General features: G+C 44.7%; 1 protein-coding gene across 4 annotated transcripts in view; it reads left to right on the top strand.

Moving 5' to 3' along the window:
* Positions 1-3,559: 3,559 nt before the first annotated feature.
* The window catches only part of ACSL3 (acyl-CoA synthetase long chain family member 3), a 103,473-nt gene continuing 91,036 nt past the window's right edge, over positions 3,560-15,996 (top strand). For 3 of the 4 annotated variants that reach the window (XM_074963936.1, XM_074963941.1, XM_074963935.1), the window contains exon 1: positions 3,560-3,711. The gene's annotated coding sequence lies outside the window, so the exon portion shown is untranslated. Of the gene's footprint in view, positions 3,732-15,996 lie in introns of all 4 variants that reach the window. The other variant, XM_074963937.1, reaches the window with a different exon arrangement.

The following is a 15,996-nucleotide window of genomic DNA, read 5'->3' as shown; positions in this document are numbered from 1 at the left end:
TGCTCAGCTGTTGGACTGAGTTAGGAACATAGCAATTGCCAGAATGCATCAGACCTGTAGTCCATCTTGTTCAGTAATCGGTCTCCAGCAGTAGGCCACATCAAATGCTTCAGAGGACAGTGCAAGAAACCTTGCATTAGGCAGATTTGAGATAATCTAACCCCTACATTAGGTGTCCTTTTAATCCCTGTTAAATATTGGTTTAAACCCTGAAGTATGGATATCCTAAAATTTATCATTCACTAACTCTAGGTGATATTGATGTGTAGTTCCTTTCTGAATCTTACTAAGTTTTCAGACTCAATGTGCTGGACAGCCTTTGTGGGAAGTAAAGGCTGCTTCATAATGGGTGCCTGCCAGGCATGAGGTCCTGCACACAAGATTCTGTCTAGGTTGGATTCTCTGATCAGTGTTCTGAAAGCAATCTATACCCAACTATAGTATCTATTCTGGGTGCTCTGGACTCAGTGTTAGGGGTGCAAATTGATCAAAGTATTGCAGCTATGTAGAGTGGAGCATGGGCTAGTTTTGCTGTTATCCCACTCCCTTCAATTCTACAGAAAGCAGAGATTGCTTCATGCACTCTGTGCATGCGCACAATTCTATTGAATGGAGTCCAAACAAAGTCAATGAGAGCTTTGAGTACACAGCATATCTGGAAATCGGGCCGTCAATTACTAGTTTCTCAGACTTGCTTTTCTGGAGAGGTTGTCTTTAGAGATCCTGATATTGCCATGTTGTGCGGGGAAAAATTAACAAATGCATTGTCCTGGGAAGTTTCCACTTAGAGTGGAGATGGGTCTGTGACACACAGTTTGCATTTGTATGTCAAAATTCAGCCAAGTTTAGATCCAGCATGTTAGTTCAGCCTTTTATAAAGATGGGGACAAGGTACAAACTTTGAAATGAGATCCAGATTTGGAGTAAAAAATTCACCCTCTTTCCTAAATTTTGGTAGATTTAAAATCCAGGGGGTTGTGTCAGGGCCATTTCTAATTCCAAGTTAGGTGTCCTATGAGTCTTTGGAACTGATACTCTCACTCAGCGTAGTGCATCTTCACATAACACCTAGTCAACCTGTGGAACTCATTGCCAAGTGATGTTGTAAAGGCCAAAACTATAACAAGGTTCAAAAAGGAATTTGATAAATTCATGGAGGATAGGACCCTCAATGGCATCAATTAGCCAGGATGGTTAGGGATGCAACCCTATGCTCTGGGTGGCCTGAGCCTCTGACTGCCAGAAGCTGGGACTGGACAACAGAGGAGGGATCACACAATGAGTACTTGTTCTGTTCATTCCCTCTGAAGCACCTGTCGGAAGTAGGCTTGCAAACTGTCTAATCACACAACCCAAACACCTTTGCCCTGCGCCTTGGGTCTGGGAGTGGGCTCAGGTCTGGGGCAAGAGATTGGGGTTTGGGAGGGGATGAGGGTCTGGCTGGTCAGCACTTACCTCGGTTGATGGCACAGTAAGGGCTAAGACAGGCTCCCTGGCCCAGTGCAGCTTCTGGAAGTGGCCAGCACGTCCCTGGGATGGGGCAGGGGACTCTGCACTGTCTGTGCCTGCAGGCACTGCCCCCACAGCTCCCATTGGGTTAATGGGAGCTGCAGAGTCACACTTGGGGCGGGGGCAATACACTGAGACCCCTTGCCCCCCACCTTCCCTGGGGCTGCAGGGATGTGCTGGCCACTTCCGTGAGCAGTGCAGGGCCAGGGCAGGCAGGGAGCCTCCCTTAGCCCTGCTGTGCTGACGGACTTTTAGCAGCCTAAAATCTCCCAGTTTGGCTTCAGTAGCCTTCGGGAGATAGAGTGCAATTCTGGTTTTGCTGGGAGCCTCCAATCGGAAGACAGGATCCTGGGCTAGGTGGACCATTGGTCTGAGCCAGCGTGGTCATTTCTTACAGAACACCCATAGGTAAGCGCAAGAAAAAGGGGATTCATTCTGTCATCCACGCACCAACTATAATAATGCACGAGGTACTCTCCCTTGCTGAGTACAATCTGAACCCTGTGAAGTCTTGTCCGTGTTTACATAAAATAGCTATTGTTTTATCGTGGAACTGTCCTTTGCCTCATTGAAGTAAAATTTAAAAGACTAGAAGTTCAAGCCAGAGAGTTCATCACAACTCTGAATTCTCCCCTTTTGTATTCACATCCTATCTATTGTCTTTAATTTGGCATGTGTTTGTTGAAACAAGTGAATTCCTTGGCGGAATGTCACTTCAACTCCCTCCTTCTGAAATTATTAAATTTTTTTCCTTCCTTGGAACAAGTGGGTGACTGGTTCTTCCATTTCCAGGTACACAGGCTTCTATTGTTCCTTTTCTTATCCTCATGACTATAGAAGAACTCTTGAATTTTTAATCTAATGCTGTGATATTACCTATAATGCTGCTACCACCTGTATTGGCCTGTGATCCTTCATGCTGCTTATAATAAGCTCAGAAATCTCTCGTATACTATTTCCATCTTGCAATATTTTCCTCCCTTTCTGAAGGAGATTCATGTAATTACAAGGACACCTCTACTACTCACATATATCAGAAGAAGGAAACCATGAAGCAGGCAGCCCAGGCCAAGCTATGAGTCTTTCTGGTGCCTATAAGTCTCAGATGACCTGAGGGTAATATTCCTGCTCTCTCCTAACATAAAAAGAGTCCTTGTGGTCTGAGAAGACAGGAGTAGTAGATCAGGGTACCAGGATCATTTTAACTGTTTGGTATGGACTGTGCCCTGCTAAAAATTAATAGGAGCAGCTGGGAAAAAAAAATGGAGAATGTGGCCTAGGGGGAAGTGATTATCTCTCTACCACTTCACACTTACTTCAACATACTGAAAGAGTGGTAAAATGTTCATACAATAGTGTACGCATGCTCTAGAAGTTAAAAAAAATTCTGCTTCATTTTGTGCTTCTGATTATAATGTTGCTGCATTTGATAGTTATTTTCAAATAGTACAGCATCTGTAAACACAAACTGAATCTCCCTAATATAAAATGTTGCTCCTTCTTTAAATTAACTAAAATGACACAGTTCAAGTGCTTGTAAATCTTTGAGTTTACAAAGTGATTTGGGATTATTCTATTGTGCAATAAATACCTGTTTATATTACAGCACTAAATGAGGGGAGGCTGCCTACAAGGCAATAGTTGTTTGCATAGTAATTATTTACACAACGTGCAGTAATATACACTATTTGCATAATAAATTACTCCATGGACACTAGTGTATTTGAATGGCAACTGTTACTTGTAGCACAGTGTCAGTGAAAATCCGTTACTCGCGCTTTCAGCCCTACCAGTCTATTCCCCGTCCCGAGGCCCCGCCTTCCCTCGCCCTGCGCGCTACAGCGCCTGACCCCGGCAGCGAATGCCCTGTAGTAACCCCTGTACAGCTCGCGCGCTCCCCTCCCCTGCGTGGCAGCCATTAATAATATTACTGAGCCGGCCCCTCACACGCCACCCCGCTTCGGCCAATCACTGAGCGCTCCTCATGTATATGGAATGAGGGTGCTCCGCAGCTGCGTCGGTTTGTGTGAGGTGTGTGCGGTCGGCGGGGCGGGGCCTAAGCCGGGCCTGTATTGGCTCCACGGTGCCGGGACATGGGGCTACGGCTGGGTGGGTAGTGCAGGGAGTCGCTTGGCATTGTGGGTACGGACCCTAGGCTGGACCCCAGCGTCGCGGCCTGGACACCGGATCTGGCAAGGCGCGGTGAGAGCGGCCGGCGGCCGGTAGCTGCTCTTTTGCTTGGGTGCATTTGCGGGGGGGGGGGAGGAAGAGACACAGGGGTGCGTTGGTGTGAGGGGCCTTGTGTGGGGGTGGGGGCTCCAGTAGGTGGGGGAGGGGACACAGGGGTGAGTTGGTGGGAGGGGGCCTTGTGGTGGCGGCGACGATGCTGGGGGGGGGCTCCAGGAGCTGGGGAGGTAGGTTTTGGGTGCGTGTGTGGTTGTTGGGTGTGGGGATAGTGGGGCCGAGATTGGCGGGTGTGGGAGAGCTGGAGGGAGAGCGGAATGAGGATGGTGGGCGTGGAGGGGGCTGAGGTGGGGGCTGGAGCGGTGTGCTTGGCGGGTGTGGGAGGTCAAGGGGGTGGGGAGTCGAGAGAGGTAGGTGCGGGAGAGGAAGGTGGATGTGAGGGGGCTGGTGGAGGGTTTAGGTTAGTGGGGGCTCAAGGGGAAGGGGATGAGCTTGGTGGGGGTAAGAGAGGGCTGGTGGGGCTGAGGTTGGTGGGTGTGGGAGGGCTCAAGGGAGAGGGGAGTAAGGATGGACCAAGAGGAGAAGAGTGTATGGCACATGTATTGGGTAGTGTGTGGGGTTGATGGCAGGAAAGGGAAATGGCTGGATGGGGATGTTGAGACTGGTTGAATGTGGGAAGCTGTTAAAATTGGGCTGCAGCTTCAGTGAAGGGCAAGTAAATAGGAATTTGGGATTTAGTTAGGGAGCTGGGGTCATGAATGGCATCTTTTTGCATTAGTAGCTGCTTGCTGTAAGTTCCAAGTTGTCCCTTCAGTTTCCTTCCCTGATCCTCCAATGCAAAATAACAGTCCCAGGAAATGAAACTACAGATACTGCTTCCCATGTGCAGTTGGTCTAATGACATGTGTAACTCTTTAAAGGGACAATAACTTAGGCCTTGTTTACACCTAAAAATTAGATTGACAACTGCAGCACTCAGAGCTGTGGAAAAACTTTGTGTCCCGTGCAACATAGTTAAATTGACCTAACCATGACTAGATGCAGCTAGGTCAACAGAGGAATTCTTCTGTTGGGCTAGTTACTGCCTCTTGAGAGGTGGATTATTATATACATGGACAAAAATACCCCTGCTGTTGAGGTAGGAAGTATCTGCACTATAGCGGCACAGGTGCAGTGCTGTAGCTTAGAAATACCTTTAGTCTCAGAGTAAGTCTCAGTCCCAGCTACATTAGGTCTCCCAACATTGCAAGACTGCGATTTGGACTATGTCTACACTTGCAGAGTTTTTGCACTGTCAGTTTCACCGGTGATAGAGAATCAGTAAAAGAAAAGCGCTGGTTTGTGTTCTCACTTACTTTCACAGACTGTGTTCACATTTGCAGCACTTCCATCGCCAATGAGAGCAGCGCATTGAGGGCAGCTATTCAAGAGTGCAGCTCTCTCCATTTTGAGGATAGGTCTTGTGGGAAGGAGGGGGCATGATTGTGGGGCATCTTGCGTCCCTGCACAGCCTCCTCTCCCCAAACACTGATCAGCTCCAGTAGCTCAGCATTGCTCCAAGCAGGGGATCCGCTGCTTCATGGAGCAGCCATTGTCACCTGGCCAGATGATAAGTGAGTATTTGCCAAGAAAACAGGAAGGGGAATTTCAAAGTTCTCCAAGGCTTTACAGGGGGAGGGGTGGGCTTTACAAGGGGAGGGGCAGATGGCAGTTTACCTGGCATCAGAGCAGCAGAGCTGCTGGCCAGAGAGGTCACCTAGGCACTGTGGGATATCGTCCAGAGGCTAAAAGCTGTGTAAACAGGAAGAACGTGTCTCCATTTGCACATCACCGCAAAAGTATCACCGGTAAGAACTGTATGCCTCTTGTGGAGGTGGTTTTCTGTTTGCGGTGAAACTTCTGAGTTTCACTGCAAAAAGTAATTGGCAAGGGAAGACGCTTCCACAGTTTTTGCGCAAAAAAGGGACTTTTTGGACTTTTAGTGGAAAGTGTAGACATGCCCTTGGTCTTCACCAGTGCCTCTCAACCTTTCCTGACTACTGTATCAATTTCAGGAGTCTGATTTGTTTTGTGTACCCACAAGTTTCACCTCACTTAAAAACCACTTGCTTACAAAATCAGACAGAGAAATACAAGTGTCACAACACACTATTCCTGAAAAATTGCTTGCTTTCTCATTTTTACCGTACAATAAAATGAATCAATTGGAATATAAATATTGTACTTACATTTTGATATATAGTATATAGAGCAGTATAAACAAGCCCTTGACTATATGAAATTTTAGTTTGTACTGATTTTGCTGGTGCATTTTATGTAGCCTGTTACAAAACTAGGCAAATATCTAGATGAGTTGATGTACCCCCTGGAAGACCGCTGTGTACTCCCAGGGGTACATGTACCTGTGGTTGAGAACCACTGGTCTATGCTACCAGTTTCTGTATTTATATCTGCTTTGCTCAGGGATGTGGAAAATCCACACACTCTGAGCAATGCAGTTATACCGACCTAACCCCGAGCATAGACAGCACTATGTCAGTGGGAGGGCTTCTGCTGTTGATATAGCTACTGTTTCTCGTGGAGGTGGAGTACTTATGGGCTTGCCTCTCAGTGCAGGTAGAGTCTTCTCTAAGTGCCACAGCGGTGCAGCTGCACCGTAAGTGTAGACAATCCCTGAGAATTTTTTTTTAAAACTTCCTGTTGCACACTGCAGCCTTGCAGTAGGAGCAATGAGAAGGGATGGGGATGCTCAGTCATGTCTATTGTGGTGCTCTAGTTGTTTTGAAACCTGTATATGAGGTGAGTAGACTTTATTTTGTCTAGGCTGAGAGGATTTCATGGGTGATTGTACTGGTGCTGTATCTCCCCACACAGTGGGAGTGGTAAGTATAATGTAGCTTATTTCAAGGAAAGTGTTTGGAGTTAATGACACGCAAAAAGACGGACAGGAAGCAGAAGGTTTTGTTCTGTCCTGAATATGTCCTGTCTGATGGTACATCTTGGTTTTTTGTTTTTGTGGGGTAGGAGAGGGAGAACAAGTGACTGGAGAAGAGAGATTCAGGGAGTTGAAAGAGACAGGCCAAATTTGGTCCAGAATTTGGATTGTGTATTTAAAACAACAATGCTAAAAACAAAACAAACCCAAACCACCCAACTGTATGATATCACATTCCAGTGTAACTTTTTAACAAATAAATATTCCCAACCAGTGGCGAATGCAAATTTTGCAGCATTGTACTAGTGCATGAGAACCAGGACCTGACACTCACTTGACGGTATCTAAAAAGAGAAACCAGATAGTCTATTTACATTGTCCAAATTGAAAAAATATAGAAAACAAAAAGTTTAAGTAAATTAGACGTGTAAAATTTTCAGTTTTGCTAGTTCTTTAAGTTTAGGTAAGGGAAAGGAAATTTGTAGATATTCTCCAGTCGTGTTGTGCCTTTCTCTGTACAACTGTGTGACACCCATAAAATGTACTAAAAATGATTTTTTCATCAGCACTTTAAAATTACATGTTACTGTATTTCTAGTGGTCATCTATTACTTAATTCAACGATAATTAAATCAGTGAGGTAGCTCTTTTATAAAATTGAAAAATGTATAGATAATGGCGAATATACCAGATAGAAATAGCTAAAATACGGTTTCAGATAATTCCTTAAAGGTGGTGCTATACTTTCAGATTTAGAAAACAGGGAGCTTTTGTTTTCCTTTCAACTGTTTGATATATTGGTCTGAACTTCTTTCACTCTTCGATCATCCACTGAGAGTCTTTGGTGAGAGTCAAAAGGGGCTTTGCCTGAGCACAGGGGTTCACTCACACAGTTGTTAGTACAGGGGGCCTTAAAATCAGTCTCTGTGGTTGCGGACAACACTACAAAAATCTGATAGTTGTGACAAAGTTTGAGTTTCTGCATGCTCTGACATCTTCAGCTTGATGGGCATGGTAGCTGAGGAAACTAGATCTGTATTAGTTTAATATAGGTTTTTCCCTCAATTAGTTTTTTTTAATTGGCAGCATTACGTCCTCATTAAGGAGTGTTAGGTTGCCGACCCCTGTTCTAGAACCTATGGCACGTGTGCCAAAGATGGTACGCGAGCCGATTTTTAATGGCACACTGCTGCTTGCTGGGTCCCAGCCGCCGGCCCCGCTCAGCCCGCTGTCAAACCCAGGCAGCAGCGTTCCATTAAAAATCCTGCCTGCCCCGGCCCGCTCTTCTCTGCCCCCTGTGGGGGCAGGGTGAAGAAGCTTGGTCCTACCGGCTGCTGCTGCAGGGCAGGCAACCTCCCACCTCCCCTGCCTCTTCCCCCAGCGTGCTGGGTTCCTACCCCTCCTCCTCCTCTCCCTCCCTTCAGCCGATCAGCTGATGGCCCTTGTGCAGGAGGGGGAGAAGCGGAGCCGCAGCTCCTTCGCTGCTCTGGGGAGGAGGCACAGAAGAGGTGGGGAAGGGGGGTGGAATCAGGGCATATCCCCTCCAGCCGCCTGCCGTGAGCCGCTCTGAGCAGGGGGCTGGGAGCACCCCCACGACCCTAGCCCACACATCCCAGCCTCCTACCCTGACCCCCGCATCCCCCCATGACCCCAGCTCTGACTCCAGCACCCCCCACACATACCCAGCCCCCCACACCTCATGCCCTGACTCTTGCACTCCCCCCATTCCCACCTACACCCTCGCACCAAATGGGAGCTGCCCAGATAAGCACTCCACACCCAAACCTTCTGCACCAACCCTGAGCCCCCTCCCTCATTCTAGCTCCTGGCCAGACCCTACACCCCAACCCCCAGTCAGCTCCTTCACCCCTAGCCCTGTGCTCAGTGCACTTCCCACCCTCAGTTCAGTGCAGAGAGAGAGGAAGAGAATGGGCTAGAACCAGGGAGAAGGTAGGTACCCACTCTACGTGGGCAGAGCCGGGATCCCAGACTGGCAGCAGGCTGAACGGGGCTGGCAGCCAGGACCCTGGCTGGCAGGAGCCAGCGGATGGAACCCCAGACCGGCAGCGGACTGAGCTGCTCAGCCCACTGCTGGTCTGGGTTTCTGGCTGCTGGCCCCTTGGCACCCGGGGTCCCGGCCGCAGGTCTCGCTCAGCCTGCTGCCAGCCTAGGTGAACAGAACCCCAGGCTGGCAGCGGGCTGAGCGGGCCGGCGGCTTAAGATCAGCATTTTAATTTTAAATGAAGCTTCTTAAACATTTTTAAAACCTTGTTTACTTTACATACGACAATAGTTTAGTTATATAATATATAGAGAGACCTTCTAAAAAATGTTAAAATGTATTACTGGCATGCAAAACCTTAAATTAAAGTAAATAAATGAAGACTCGGCACACCATTTCTGAAAGGTTGCTGACTCCTGTTCTAGAATGTGTGTTCTGGCCTTGGTGCATAGACCCCTAAAACAGTATGGTAGCTGATGATCTAAACCTCAGTTTAAATCTTTCTGGATGGTGGGTTCCACAGGAGCTGCATGCACACCCTGCATTTCTCCTCACATCCTGTATCTGATCGTTTATAAGGAACCACAGCACCAACTGCTACATAATTCCTTCTTATTGTTGCTGGGGGTGTAAGCAAGTACTCACTATTGTCTGTTGCTACTCCTGTAGGTCCCTTTTCTTGGGTGGGGTGGGGTGGGTAGTAAAATCTTTTTATTTTCCAGTTCATGTTAGGGCAATTAGTGCAGTTTAGATGCTTGGCCCAGATCGTTACTTTTTTTTTTTTTTTTTTTTTTGGAAGCTCCACTGAGCCTTGATTGTTCTGCTATGATTTTGTGCTTGTAGGAATGATTGAAGTTAAGCTCCAGGGCCTAGAGTGACCAGATGACAAGAACAAAATATCGGGACACATGAGGGGCAGCCACAGGCTCACCCCTCCCTCCCCCACCAGGGCCGGCTCTAGGTTTTTGCTGCCCCAAGCAAAAAAAAAAAAAAAGCCGGAGTGCCGCCGAAACAAAATATCGGGACAGTACATCGGTTGGGACGCGGGACAAACAACTAATTATTGGGACAGTCCTGATTTTTATCAGGACGTCTGGTCACCCTACCAGGGCCTCAAGTCTTGCCCCTTATGTGAAGGTACTATATACATACAAGTACAATTGCTTGCTCTGCCTTAGAGGGGTAATATTTAGGATCTGTGCTTTTGTGTGTGGATCTCTTCTAGCCTCACATAGAGCCATAGAATGCCAACTTGAGCTTAATCTTAATGACTCCATTACTAGACTGTACTTTTCACCCTATTACTTCTGGCTGAATTTGGCTCCATCACACATACTGAAGCTCTGAAAAATGTCTAGAGCCGCAACCTGTGAAATGGATCTGCATCCTTCCTGGTTGGTTAAAAGCAAGCAAAACCACAACTGTGCGAAATAGTGCCTCCTTCAAAGATGCATACATACCAAATTCCTTGAAAAATACAAGGTCTCTTAGAGAGACTTAGCAGCTTTGAACCTGAAATTGTTGGGGTTTGAAAAATCTCACTGACTTTCAACATTGTCCAGTTCAAGCAATTGGGAAAGGGAAAGCCACTGTCTCAACCAATATATTTTGAACCTAGCCTTCAGTCCACCTTCCAAAAGAGCTGACCATTTCTACCCAATGCTCTCAAAAAGGATTGAAGTACTTTTATACAGATCCTGTTCCTGGTTTTTGTACTGAATCTGCAGCCTACAGTAGTAAAGTTGGGCTGATTTCCCTTGCTTAGTCCCACAGAAGCAAGAGACAGAGTGCAAGATATGTAGAGGAGGAAGTCATGCTCCCCAGCTATCCTCCATATGAGTATAGTTAATTACCAAGCTGTACTAGTTCAGTAAAATTTCTTGTTGTGGGACAAACTGACTCCTTTGCATGAAGAGGCAAAGGAGGCCATCACGATGAATTCGTCAATTCTGAATTTACAATGTATACAGCTTCAAACAGGGTCTAGAAAATGATTTTAGTTAATTGCTGCTTGTTTCACTTAAATTTGACCGTGTTTTTGTGTAGTTGTATTACAGTAGTGCCTAGAGACCACAACTGAGATCAGTGCATTGTTGGGCTAAGCACTACCAAAAAAAAAAGGTAAGACAATCCCTGCCCCAAAGAGCTTACCTTATAAATAGACATGGCAGACAACAAGTATGGAGGGGTAAAAGTGTGGGCAGTCCTTGGTGTGGTGCTGCAGGTGTCAGGGTGGATTTGATTTAAATCACTAGTCAGGAAGACTCGATTTAATCATGGATTTATGCATAAAAGTGCATTCTTGTTAGTTGTTATAACCTTAATACGTATTCTTTACAACTCAGGTTTCATTTTTAAAGTGATTTATTTTGAAAACTTTTCAGATTAGTTTTACAGGTATATCAGAAAATGAATGATTCGTTTTTTCAATTACCAAAGGTAATTGAAGCAGATATTTATGAAGTCATTTGGAGGTGAACTATTTCCAAATCAACAGGTTAATCATTAATATTTTGAGGATTTTTTTTACAATGCTGTATTAGGAGGAGAACATCACCAGACAGACATTTAAATTGTTGTTTTAGTTAAATAAAACGATATTATGTATTCTGGATTTTTTCTTCAACAGCAAACATAATATTTTAACAAAACAAGCATATTAATTTTTGAATTTAAACATTTAGTTAAACATTCAAGTTTTTTAAAATCAGGTGTGTTTTTATTAAAATTGGTTTTAACTAAAATAGTTAAATGAAATATATTTTAAAAAAAAAAACCCCCAAACCGACTGTCAGCCAAGTCAATGTGAGAAACTTAAAATACTGGCTTCTGCAGCTGAATCAGTCGTCTTCACTTTCATTTTCCTGTTTGTTCATAATCTGGAAAAGGAAAAACAAGCTTTCCTGCTTTTTTCAGGTCCCAAACGATTTCTCAATTTGGAATGAATTAGTCCAAAGGAAGAAAATATTTTTTCTACACTGGCAGAAGAAGCTACTGCTCTTAAAAGTGAGATGATCACTTCAACAGTCTCTGAATCCAAGAGCTTAAGTGACTTCCACCAGTTCACTGGTGTGACTTCCTTTAAAACATCATCAGCAAACATCTATTTTTTGAACGGTTCACCCTTAGCTCTGAAGGTTATGATACTTGACATTATGGATGGATGATTGTTGGATGGTCATGTCATAGCCAACTCCTCTTCTTCAGCAGTTAAGGTTTGACCCTGGTACCAAGCATTGAGAATAGTTGCAAGAAACTGAGCTGGAGGTAGTGCTTGTCCCATTCGTTTTTTTAATGCTTGTAATTTAACTCTGTCATTGCATATTTCTCTTTTTAAGATGTCACTCCATTCCTTCCAAATTTCAACAGCGTCAGCAATAAAACTGCTATTTCCCTGTATTTTGTTCAAGGCTACAGAAATACGCTTCAGGGTACTCAGCACGTATTTAACATTTCTCTTAAGCCCAATGTTGAGAACTTTGGCTGTGACGATGCCATCGATTTTTTTCACGATTTTTTTCACGAACTGTCATCAGATTAGGCCAGTTCTTGATATAGTGCTCAAAATCGTCCACTACTGAGTTCCATCGCACATCTTGTGGGAGAGTTAGCTTGGTTTCTCCCACTTTTTTCAGAGCAGCTGCTGCAAAGTGGTGGTCATGAAAGTATTTTGCAATTTCAACAACATTAGCCTTTATTTCTGGAACACTGAAGTCTTTGGCTAGGAGGTGCATCAAATGAGCACTGCAGTCATATGTTATTAGTTTGGGACTCTCTTCTAAATAATTTTTTCTCATCTTGGATACATTTGCAGCGTTGTCTGTGACCAAGCTGCGTACCAGACATTTGAATTTTTTCTCAGTGTCTTGTAGCTTTTACTGCTACTTGTAAGTATTCTGTTGTATGTGCATTTCCTGATGTATCAATTGTTTCTGTAAGGAAGACATTCCCTTCTGTTGTCACACAAGCACATACAACAGGATCATTGTGGACATTGCTCCACCCATCAAGACTCAGGTTAATAATTTCACCCTCTAGACCTTTTGCACACTGCTCAATTTCTCTTTCATACACTTTATCCAGCAACTTGCCGAGGACATCTGCTCTGTTGGGTGGACTGTATCCTGGTCTTAATGACTGAACCATGTTAATGAAGTGTGGGTTCTCAATCCTAGGGAAAGGAGAGTTTGTTGCATAAACAGACTGGGCAGTTTTTCATCAATTACCTCTTTTTGTAATCTGCTGGTTCTTATCACAAACTTATCTATGGAGGTTTTCTGGATGATGGAGATTTTTTTTCCTTTTTGCTACAGGTGATATACTGTGGCTATGTGACATAAATGATGTGACTGAAACACTATCATTGGCAGATAACTCTGAAACTATAGAAAATGGTGGTGATCTTGAAGGTGGATAGTCTTCAGAATCCTGTATGTTGAGGATTGATTCTCCTAAACAAAATAAGTCAATGTAGTTGTTTAATTAATTATTATTCCCATAATGCTCATTTAGTATTATTCATTGACACTCAGTACTACTTTAAAGGTGAAATTGTAAAAGGAAGATCTGCCTATTTCAGCTATTTATTTATTATCACAACTGCATCTAAAATGATAGTACCATAGAGTAACAACTATATTTTTTGCTCAAACGTGAGAATTCAAGAATAGTCCAGAAGGAAGACAGGCAGTCCTTAAGAAAGAAGTATGAAATAAAAAAGTTTACCAACCTGAAGATTCTGCATGTTCAGACATGTTCCTTTCATCATCTTCAACGCAGCAGCTTCTTGAGAAGGAACACTTCTCATGATGTTGTTTCATTTGGGCAACCAGCTTTACATTTCTTTGTTGCACTGTTTGCATTTTGCACGCATACCTGTCTTACCCACAGGTAGAGGAACTTCATTAAAATATTCCCCAACTGGGTCTCTATTATGGCCTGCTGTCATTGTAGGTTTTCCCTTCTAGTGAAAGAATGGTATGGTAGATCTCAAATCAATGAAGGCTACACTCAGAAAGACCTCACGATTTCTGGAATATGCTGCTCAAACAATTTCACTTTTGTTTCTACTGCCTGTCCCTCCCTTCTCACATTTATCTCCAGACTTCGTCTCCTTGTCCAGATCTATTCTGCCCCCAACAATCTTCTGTTCATTGAACTTTTTGAAACTTTGCACTTTTAGAGAGGGGTAAGGGATTGACTCTGTGTACACAAATTTACAAAGTGACAATAGGGTTGAGGTCTGTTATTTCTCACCTCTATTATTTATTTAAAAACATTTTTGTTGTTAACAAGCATGTTATCTCTGGAGACTGAAATCCACAGTTTGAGAACTGCAAAACTAAGCATCTCTGATAGTGCTCAGTCTAGAAGATACCGAGTCCCATTGGGTAGATAGAAAGATTAACCTAAATAATCTATACAGAAGCCCCTAGAACCCCATAAAATTGGGGTCCCTAATCCATGAACTATTGGAACTCATTTAGAAAACTTTTCTTAAACATTACATGAATATATTGTCTCATGCTATAGAATTAGAATTTATAATCCTTATTCCATGATGAGACCTCTTTGAGCTATAATGCATCTTTCTTTAAAATGCTTTTTGAGGAAAAAAACCTATCAAAAAATCCAATTTAAATTAAAAAAAAATCTGATATTTATTTTATTTGAAAAATCATTGATTTTTATCCACCCTGGCAGGTGTGCACCACTTTAATTTCCCCTGATTGGCATCAATATGTTCAATTTAATAGCCTGAGCAAGAAGAAGTCAATACACATTAACAAAATATCATATTCCCTTTTTAATAAGGCTTCAGGACAGGAGGCATTACAGTAGACAGTTCATAAGGTTCCCACCTCAGGATCCAAACTTAAATCTGTAACACCAAGTTTCTGAGGCCTGGTCTGTACTACAGCATTCGGTCAGTGTACGGTAAGCTGCCTTACATTGACCTAATTATGTCAGTGTATGCACTACAGCCTTGCTCCTGCCAATGTAAGTGTCCTACTACACTGACATAAAACTCCACCTCCACAAGAGGCATGGGGCTTATGCCTGTGTAGTTAGGGCAATGCAGGGTAGACACTGCATTACTTACATCTGTTGGCTATCATTCTTATCAAGCTGGAGTCGTGAAATTGACCAAAAAGCCGACTCCCAGCTTTGCTGCTCCACTCCAAGCTGGGCTGCCACCCAGGCTCCTGGCTCAGGCTCCCTCCTCCCGGTTGGGCTGCCGCCCGGGCTGTCAGTTCCCTGCTCCCTGCCGGGAGCATGGCAGCTGACTAGGCTCTGGGTGTGGATCTCCCTGCCAGGAGCCCGGCTGCTCCCCTGACTCTTGGCTCCCTGCTCCCCACTGGGAGCACAGCTGTGCCTGGGTGGGAGCTCCGTTTCCGGAGTCCAGTTGGCTGCCCCATTCCCAATGGGGAGCCAAGGTGTGTGTGGGGAGGTAAGTCAGGCTCCTGGTGGGGAGCTGCATGCAGAGCTGAAAGTCCTGGCTCTCAGCACCCCACACTGCCCCTCTTAAATTGATGGGAGTGCTCCTGGTGAGGATGCACAACACTGACAGAAAAAGGGCAGTGTGGACATGAACCACTATAGTAAGTTGACCTAACATAGGACCACTTAAGTTTATAGTGTAGACGTACACTGAGGGTATGTCTACACAGGGATAAAAAACCCATGACCGGTCTTCCGAGAATTGTGGGTCCCAGAGCTCAGGCTCCAGCCTGAGCCCAAATGGTCTACACAGCAATTTTTAGCCCCGCAGCCCGAGTCCCATGAACCCAAGTCAGCTGACCTAGGACAGCCGCAGCTGTGCCGTGGGTTATTTATCCCTGTGTAGACATACTCTGAGTCTGATTAGGCTCATCTAGAGCCAAAGAGAGAGAAACCACTGCAGCTTGCATGGCCTTTCCTTCCCTCTTCCTGTTTATGTAACCCAGCCCTGGGTTGGGGCAGAGCCTCCTTGATTACACCCCAGGCTCTGCTTAGCTGTAGGCTCCACCCTGTCCCTTAAAGGAGTAGTGCATATCTTCACAAGGTGAAATAGATGGGGAGCAGCCAAGTGACTTGCTCAAGATTACACAACAGGTTAGCATCCGAGCTGGATATAGAACCCATTTCTCTTGACTCCTGGATCAGTGCCCTATTCTTTTGATCACACTGCCTCTCTTGCTATTCTAAGGGAGATAATACTTGGAAAATTGGGTTGGGGTATGTGTGTTGCAGAGAGAAGTTTTGTTTTGAAGGCAGTGATATCTTGTGTTCTGGAAGTGAGTTCCATGTTTGTGGGCCAGCTACCTTGAAAGTTCTGTCTTCAACCCTTACTTGTTTTACTCTTATGAGTTAAAGTTTCATTGGT

The sequence above is a fragment of the Natator depressus genome, chromosome 9 (assembly GCF_965152275.1).
Source record: "Natator depressus isolate rNatDep1 chromosome 9, rNatDep2.hap1, whole genome shotgun sequence".
Lineage (NCBI taxonomy): Eukaryota > Metazoa > Chordata > Testudines > Cheloniidae > Natator > Natator depressus.
The sequence above is the reverse complement of the archived record's forward strand: the minus strand, read 5'-3'. Positions and strand labels throughout refer to the sequence as shown.